At 41.5% G+C, this 9,426-nt stretch overlaps 1 protein-coding gene across 6 annotated transcripts in view; it reads right to left on the bottom strand.

The window, feature by feature from the left end:
- Nucleotides 1–8,750, bottom strand: part of ZMYND11 (zinc finger MYND-type containing 11) — a 108,412-nt gene extending 99,662 nt beyond the window's left edge. For 2 of the 6 annotated variants that reach the window (XM_075746597.1, XM_075746595.1), the window contains exon 1: nucleotides 8,546–8,750. The gene's annotated coding sequence lies outside the window, so the exon portion shown is untranslated. The remainder of the gene's footprint in view (nucleotides 1–8,545) is intronic. The other 4 variants (XM_075746600.1, XM_075746599.1, XM_075746601.1 and 1 more) reach the window with 3 other exon arrangements.
- Between the last annotated feature and the right edge of the window lie 676 nt (nucleotides 8,751–9,426).

Raw genomic sequence — 9,426 nt, forward strand, 5'->3', positions numbered from 1 at the left:
AATTTAAATTTCTCCTTTTTTATTGAGAAAACGTTCATGTCAATGTCAAATTACTCAGTGTGCTGTATTATCTTCAAATGTCAGCTCGCACATGATGACTGACACTGAAGCATCCAGTTTCCTGAGAAAAGGCTCACGCAGCCGGTTCTTAGTAACATTCTGAAGTCTCACCTATAGTCCTTTGAAGCTAAAAATGGTCCCAGTCCCGTTCCTGTGAAAACAACTAATAACAATTCTTTGTTTTTCATATACATAGAAAGGAAAAAAAAATTCTGAGATTTCTGAACTGCGCAACAAAGAAAGAATAGAAGCGACAAGGTGAGGAGAACATTACTCTTTCTAAACTCCTTGTTGCATGGAGCAAAAAGGATTATCTAGATTTTGCAGGTGCATACTGATGAACAGGATGAGTCAACGTAATTTTCCGAATTCACAGGGTTTTAATTTATGTTCTGTGATAGAAAAAACTATAAAATCATGTGATTATTAAACTTGCTTTCACATACATATTTCCATAATTTTGAAACTATGTTAAAATTCTCAGTTTCCTGTCCTATCTGTTTCCTAGCTTTCCTAATGTAAAAATAAACCTTTCTTCTCAAAATTGTATCAGCTTTTCCATTAAGAATCCTTACGTTTCTTCCTTTACCAATTTATTTATAATTAAGGCTTTCTACAACATACAAGCTTTAGGATACACAGAAAATGTTAAAAGGCACTACTAGAAAAATGTTAGCCATGTTTCCTCAGTTCTTTTCACAGATGCTGTAAATTCCTTCAAAGACTAATGTACATGTAGGAAAAGTGCCTTAACTTCAATGCACACAATGTAAAATTTAGCATGTGCAAGTCTTTTTAAAATAGCAATAGTCATACTGTTGATATTCAAGCCATGAAAAATGCCTATATAACACTGCATGCTCCAGTAGAAGAATCAAAAATATAACATTACATAAAATTAGATAGGCAAAACAAATAGTAACTGTGTTCTTCCTTAAATATTGGAGTTGTATCTAAAGGTTTTTTTTTTTTTTTTAATATTTTATGAAAATAAACTTGATTCATCCGTATGCTCCAAGGCCTATGCATTTCTATGCCTGTGGGAAACTAGTGCTTACAGGATCAAGGTCTCCATCATTATATTAATGTTAATCTATTGGTAACAATGAATTTTCTGCCGTGAACATCATCAATTTTCATCAGCGAACAATCAGTGGCCTGCAATTACATTTTATGAAACAGCAATTCTTTTGTTTTGATTTTGCACAATTTTGAACCTGAATCTTAAGTAATTGCTTGGGGAGAGGGGATTATGCATAAACACCGGGTTTAAGCTTGTCCCTGAAGTCAATGATGGCTCAGAAGACACTGGTCTCAAACTTAAGGACAAACCCACCATTTTGAGGTAAAATTTCCACTTGTGTATGTGAATGCATGCGCTGCAACGGTATGCAGCAAGGCACAGATTATCTGCTCTCTGGAAGTTTTATTTTACTGGCAATGAGACCAAGAAAACAGTAATAAGGCCCTAACAGTCAGTGCAGACTTGGCTGTTACTCAGTTTCTAACTTGAGAAGCACCTGTAATTGTAAACAGGTATCTGTAGTGCGAGAACCTCTCTTACGGAATGCATAAATGTTGTGTGAGACTTAACAGAAAATGATGATAGCGTGCTAAGAAAGATAAAGCTCTCTTGTCTCAGGTCTTGTCAAAGATTTGTTGAGCAATAAACATATCTTTCTTACTTTTAATTTATTTTTCACCATATATTATTTCTAGCTACTTTGGGATTCTGCTAATCATTTTCTCTCGACCCTATTTTGTTTCACTTCATTGCTTTTCCAAAAGGTTCCAATAAAACCTAACACTGGAAGATAAGAATCACTCTTCTAAAATTAGTGAACTAAGTACCATATCCCATAAGTCGCTGCATGCGACTCCCATCCACCTACCTTTAAAAGATTAGATAATACTGCCATGCTGCAAGTGCACAAGATCAAAGTACAAATACTCACTTTCCAAAATGTTGCTTTTGAGTACTATACCTACTAGCAGACTCCTATGGTCTGTAACTAAAACATTATTAAGTTAGCTGCATTAAAATCATGTATTTTAATACAAGGCAAGCTGGTTTCATGTTTATTTTGAACGTACTAACAAAGGAAAAGGAAATGAAGCATAGGAGAAATGAGAGGTAAACAGCAACATGTTTAGCACTTCTTTTTTTAAATTACCAGATCTCAAATCAATAGTATCCTATTACGGACAAAAATGAATTAACACAGTAGGACCAGTTCTTTGCATGCAAAAAATGCAAGTTCCACGGAAAGGGTGAATGAGATGTTACAGGTATTTTTGCTTCATTTTTAATGACTTAATTTTTTAACCAGTTAGTGGATTTTAGCACTTCAGATTTCACTGTGTCTGGTGCTAAAATTATTTGTTAAGAATTAGTTTTATATCATACTACAATTGAGAGTTGTATGAAGAGTCATAATCATTAATTCACAATGTTTTATTCTGCAATTATTTAATCTTGGAATTTAACACTGAATATAGTGTAAAGGTATATGCAAAGATACTCTGACTGTTGGCACACCAGTAATAATGTTTTACTTATATTTTTAAATATTCTTCTAATTTTGAAATTACAAATATTATGGTCATGCCATTTTAACCAATAACATACTTTAAACTCAAATTACACTTCTCTATACTTTCACAGCAGAAACTTCTGCACTTTAATGAAGTGGAAAATGAGACATTGGAAGAAAATCAAAACCAGTCTTTTTGTATACAAAACCTCTCACTAACTACACTTGGGGTTTATCTGTGTGGTACAGCTATAGGAGCTGGCTCTGACGGGATATCACCAAAGCTGGCTGGCCTAAAATTAGACGCCATGAGCTTTAACTTGGGTTCATGGACATGTCACAGTGTATCACCGTCGTGCCTGCTGTTGCCTGCCCACAAGACTAAAAGACCCTGTTCGTCTCGGGGGGGGGAAGGAGAGAGATAAAAACAAAGAATGAAATCTCACTAAAACATTAGGAAAAAATCAGCATTTAGCATAGCTTATGAGTCAAGTTAGTTCACCCTTTAATAACTTGGGTATTTAAAGAAATTGATTGCAGCCATCTTACATCAAAAAGCATTTCAAGCCAACTGTGTAAGTATGACTTCAGACTCTCAATGAAACAGTATAGTTGGAACAAGTAGTTTATTTACTCCTTCTGAAACAACAAAAAGAAAGAGCTAAAAATCCATTACGCAGTTATTTGTCTAGTTTCACCCTTAAAAAAAAATTCTTCATATAATTCATTATTCACAGCTTAAGTTAAAAAGAAATAAATAATAAGAGTTCAGACTTGCTCAATTAACTTGATGGCAGACATTGGTTTAAACAGATGATAAAACTATGTTTAAAGACTAGAATTGAAAACGCAGAAAAAATTGTCTCGACCCAGCCCTTGTGTCGCAGGCAGACGCGTGCAGAGGCCTCTGAAATCAGAGCTCCACGGGCCACAGGAGTTCACCCATTCAGGCTGGAGGCCGCAGTGTTTATTATACTGTACACAGCCACTCGGCTATCTATCAATCTACTTCCCGTTACCTTCACTACATCCAGGAATGAAGGGGTTTTTTGAGATATGTTATTTTCCACCATTTGAAGAGGAATTTATTCAAGCTTTATTTCAAGAAAAATGTTTTCCATACTTGTTTTGCATTTTTTATAGATGACAAGACACTCTTTCACCACTGCTGAGTTTGCATCTGTATACTGCAATGAAAATAACTGAAAACTTGTTTTAGGAATGTAAGAGTTAACTTATTAAGAAATTCCAGCAAAATGGAATCATTACCTCATTTTATAAACTACCTATTTTGTAGGCTATATTCTCCCGACTGGCAGATTAAACCTTAGAACAATAACCCAATTATGAGCTAAATTTACATTCAACTGATCAAAAATCATCTAGACCCTGACAAGAACCATCTTTGTTCACAACATTTAGCACAACCAACACTGACAGACTAAAATGTATGAGCTATATAAAAGATGACATATGTTGCACTGCCCAGCTACCAAGGGCACCACGCTCCAAGTACTACGCAAGTACTATGGGAGTGTTTATCACATCCTGAGACTAAAAAAACCCAACAAAAACCACCACAAAAAAACCTGCAGATAAAGAACATGATCAGACATTAGCTCCTAAACAATCAGTGCAAGAAGAATGGCTAAAGAAAGTTGGATTCTATGGAAGGAAAACCACCCCAATTAACAAAATCAGTGGTCAGAATTCAAAAGAAATGTATATATTTACTGGATAGACAAGGGAAAAAGAATTACTTCAACAATTCTAACTCTCACAAAAAAACCCCACCATCTACTTTATCTCATTCAGGAAAGTAAACTCTTGTACACATCTGGCCAGTAATTTTAAACAACTCAGCATTTTATGAACCAAATTCACCACTGGTGTGAGCCACATATACTTTGGGATAGATTAATCTTGTTTATAGTTTGACTTAGCATTTGCAACAACCTACAATAGGGATAAAAGACTTATTTTACTGACACTTATGCCACTTGGGAGCTAGCTAAAAAGACTTCAACCAATTTAAGAAGAAAATCAGAAGTTTGCTCAAGATCTCTTAATCACCACCCTGTCCCTCTCTCAGAACTTTTATCCTGGACAGATTCACTGCCTGAAGTCCTTACACACTTCCAGAGCTAAATGCTCTATAAAACTCTAGAAGGCAGTAACTATGAAAACTTGTTACAGGTATGTCCAAGATTTGTGAACTTTAGTTGACTGAAGTTGGGTAACCAATTCCAAAACAAGTCTCCTAAATTTAGAAATTTCCCGATTCACTAATCGTGTGTAATGAACTAGACAATGCAGGCATTTATGAAGAGATTTAGATACCTAGAACTGAGAAAACATCTTCAAATGTCATCTTTTTTCTATTTCTTTTTTAAGTATTTCATCCTAATTCAGAGATTGCAGCTAGCACAGTTCAGTGTTCGCCAAGCAGCGTTGTTTCACTGATAGAAATGTACAACAGGCTAGACGTAGCGTAAACTGCTTCAAGGTGAGTTTGAGGGCAAAGTCATTGTCCATCCACATTGTTTTCTTCTCCAGGAGCACCCCGTCACTAACAGTACCCAGCAGGTTGTATTTACACGCAAGGAGGAAATGCCAAGCACACTTCACAAACTTTTACCACCTCATTTGCTCTTGAGATGAAGTTAGGCTGAAAAGATGATCCAGATTCTTCCCCTGCAGAAGCCTCAAGACTTTCCTCAACAATCCCTTCCACTCTTTACTACAAGGGCAGGAGGGACCCCCCAGGACACCTGAACACTATCTGCTTACAGACCACCTACTACCTACAAATAGTATGGACGCACCATACCAGATTACAGCAAACGACCTGGCAGTCACATATTGTGTGCATAGCAATTATAGTCACAAAATTCTTGTTATTTCTGTAGTGTTCAATTTTTCCTGAAAAGTTAAGTAGTATTGCTCTGGCTCACAATACATAAGGACTAAGACAAACTACTAAGAATTTTAGTTCATGGTGACCAAACACAATTCTTTTTACATTTATGTTTAAAAATAATAGCTGTAAGTGCTTGGATAAAAACAAAACAAAACAAAAACCAAAAAACACCACCAGTTTAACTGGTATGAAGGGCACTTCCCTGTTAAATTAGTACTATAAAGCTCTAACATGTGGAAGAAGAGCATCTTACAGCCCACCAAAGTCTTAAGACCCACCCCCAACCAACATCCCCTTACATAGTGACTTCGTCACTAGGTAATTCCCATCACACTGTCCAGCTCATGAGATGCAGTGGAAGAGTCATTTTTCTCACTCAGTCCTTTGGTGCTGAACTCGATACAAAATATCAGTTGCAGATGCTTCTTCTTGACACCATCCATAGCACAATCAACAAAGAGTCATCAACACAGTAAATTTTTTTCCCCCTCATTAAAACCAAATTCACCATGAGAAAGATAAAGTGCTCTCTGTTGTACTATCTAGCCCATGAACCGTTCCCTTCCCCACAGAAATATCTGGTCAAAGCCGAGACGGTTTGTTTAGGCATGGAAAAGCTGGCATTAAACATAAATCCACACTAAGAATTATTTTGTGGGTACTTTTGCTTTTATACAAAACAGCAGTCAGCAGTCTACTTCCCTAAAGACTTTCTGTAGTGCGCTCAGAATGGTTGATAACAAAATTTAAAAAAATAAAAAAATGTGGAGATATGCCAGGTCCTTCATGCTAAAGGATGAGGGACTAGAAAAACCCAAGGGACTGCAACCAGAACCACAAACTGGCATTTCTACTTCCATTCTTCCCCCTCCCAACACCTGTCTCAGTGATCACCCTGGAAGAGTTAAACAGTTTCCTACAAAGAACAGCAACGAAAGTGCAAAAAAATCAGCATCACTAGGACAAGAAAGTGTTTTCTACCTTTGGTCCTTTCCACTGCAGTAAGGTCTTCTCAAAACTACAACATACAGTATTACAATACAGAGACTGTGGCAGATGATTCCAGAGTGTTAAAATGCCAAATTACACAATTATAAAACCAACCAGAACCAAATAGTTTTTCCACCCTTTTTCCTCTTCTCAGGCTACCTCAGCTCTAGGCTTTGTAAAGTTCTGTTTGCCACATTCAAAGAAGATAAAAAACAAATGCCCAAAGTCAGTCTGCTGTTTTCAGGATAAGCCCCAAAAGACACACAAAGTTTTTCAAGTCCTTAACATCAGTATTTTACCGGAGGACGGGGGGGGGGGGGGGGGGGGCTGTTTTATGAAAAGCAGGGAAGGTCAGGAAAGTGCGCCAAAGCTCCCCATCATCTTTGCCATAGGAAACCCCACACCTATATTTGCATCCTTCCCCTGTGAAAGAAAGGAGGGGAGACAGGCCTCTGGACAACCCCTGAGGTAGGGGAAGAGGAAAAACGCCTTACAAAGTGAACCAAGGGGAGTTATTTGGATACACGGTTTTGGGGCCGGCACACACACAAAACCCCCAAAAAACACGAAAAGCAAGCCCCTCAGTAGTTCGTATTCTCCCGAAATTCGACCCCCGAGTCCGGTGGGGTTCTAGGAGGGCCCCTTCTAGCCGGGGGTAGTGAGTGAGCCGTTCGTGGAGGGCGCGGAGGGCCCTGGCCCACAAGCAGCCGGGCTCCTCGCACGCAGCCGGGCTTCCCGCACGCCCCTTGCCCGCAGCGCGGGGAGCCGGAGGAGGACAGCGGAGAAATCGGCCCCATTTCTCCCCCGGTGCCCTACCCCGGAGCAGATGGGGAAGGCAAGGAAGCCCCCCGGGGCCATGCTGGAGGACGAGGCACTCCGCCAACAGGGCGCTCCGGGAAGCCAGGGGCCCCCGTCCCCCGCCTGCCCTCTCGGCACAGCCGGGCAGTAAGGCCACCCCCATGGCGCAGCCCGCCCGCAACCGCCCGAGGGGAGGAGGGCTGGGGCTCTAACTTCACCCCTTTCCCCATCCCTTCCTCTGCCCCCCCGCGGGGAAGGGGAGCCATGGCCCCTCTCCCGCTGCGGCCGGCCTGTGGGGGCCCGCCGTCTCTCTCCTGTGGAGACTCGGCGCTGTCGAACAGCTGCCATTACTCGGGCCAAGACCCGTCCTCCAAGTAGACATCCCCCACCCCCGGCGAGGAAATGAAGGGAAGGCGGGGGGGGGTGTGCGAGAGAAAGGAAAGGCGGGGGGAAAGCGGGGAGCAAAGCGGTCGCCCCGCGTGTAGGAAAAGAGCGGGGTGGGGTGGGGGGGGGCGGCGGGGCTGAGGCCGGGCTGCGCCACACCCCGCTCGGCTTCGCCTCTCACGCGAGTCCCCGGCTCCCCCGCTCCCTGCAGGCCCGCGCGGAGCGTTGAAGGCACCGATTCTCTTGTGTGCCCCGCTCCCCACCCCACCTCTTCCCGCCCCGACCCCGGGCTGACTGCAACTCGGCACAGGGGCGCGGGGGACCCGCCGCCGCCTCCCAGCCGAAATCCGACCGGAGGAGGTGTGGGGACAAAAATAATCGCCGTTAATAATCACACGCGCTCTGCCGCCGTCCCCTTCTCCTCCTCGATTTCCAAGCGGGCTGCCAGATAATCCTTTCCACTCCGAAAAATGAAATAATAATAATAATAATAAAAAAAATCCCGCCCCCCCCCCCCCCCCCCGCAGCCCCACACATTTTATTATTAAGTATAATTGCTCCCCCCGCCCCATATGGCACCCCGCGGGGCAGGATTGCCCGCTCCTCCGGTGCCCAGCCCTTCCCCTGTCCCCTCTCCCCCATCTCCTTGGAACAGTGTGTACATGATTTTGTAGTTTTTTTAAGGCGCCATGTTTATAATCCTCCATCATATTAAAAAAAAATCCACCCAGCATGAGACACGGCGTCTCTCGCACCCCAAAGCCAGGGAGGCAGACACAGAAATATCCACAGGGCTGTAAATTCATCCCCCCCTCCCGCACACACCCCCCTCCTCCCCAGACTTAAAAGTCTCTCTCACCTTGTGCTGCTGCCGCTGCTTCTGCTGCTGCAGGGGGGGAGAAGTTAAGCCAGGGGAAACTTTTCAATCCCTTCTCCAGGCCGCTGCTGCCTCCTCCTTCCACATATTTTTCCCCTCAGAGTTTTATTGTGTCTGAATTTTCTCTCTCTCTCTCCTCTTCTGTCTGTCCACAGTTCAGGTTTCTGGGGTAAACAGGGTTTAGGATGGTGCTAGGGATATTTGGGAGAAGGAGAACTCTAGTGGTGTCTGCTGGAGTTGCTGTTTGTTTCTTTTCTTTTTTTTTTTTTTTTTTTAATAATACATTTGAAACGGATCTTTAACTATTTATTATATATGTATTTTATCATACTCTTAGGTCTGGAGCCTATCTTATTGCAGAGGAAAAATGTACCGCTTATCTGGCCCTGATACATGCAAATTCCTCCTATCATGAAGTCCAACTCGGAGAAATTCCTGATAATGTTTTCAAAAGTGGATACTCACCTTGAGCAACAGAAACGAAAACATACAGAATCAGTGGTCTGTCTCAGAGCTGGCTGTACGTTGCGAGCTGTAGATCCACACTTTAAGATAAATATTATTAATAATAAATTTCTAAGCAAATACATCCTAAAGTTTCTGAAATACTTCAGGAATTATTTAATGGAAAAGCAACATACTTCACAATTAATTAATCTTGACCAGAACTGTGAGATACTTTAATGACATACACTGGAAGCTTAGTTCTATAACCACTTATGCATGCAAATAATTTTATTCGTATGAGTAGACATTAGTATTACTGATTACTGATTAGTTTTGGACTGCTAATCATGAAAAAGATGCATCCATTGTGCCTGGCCAGTCAAAGATTTAACAGAGTTTGCACACTGAACAGTGAA

Source organism: Balearica regulorum, chromosome 2 (genome assembly GCF_011004875.1).
Source record: "Balearica regulorum gibbericeps isolate bBalReg1 chromosome 2, bBalReg1.pri, whole genome shotgun sequence".
NCBI classification, from domain to species: Eukaryota; Metazoa; Chordata; class Aves; order Gruiformes; family Gruidae; genus Balearica; species Balearica regulorum.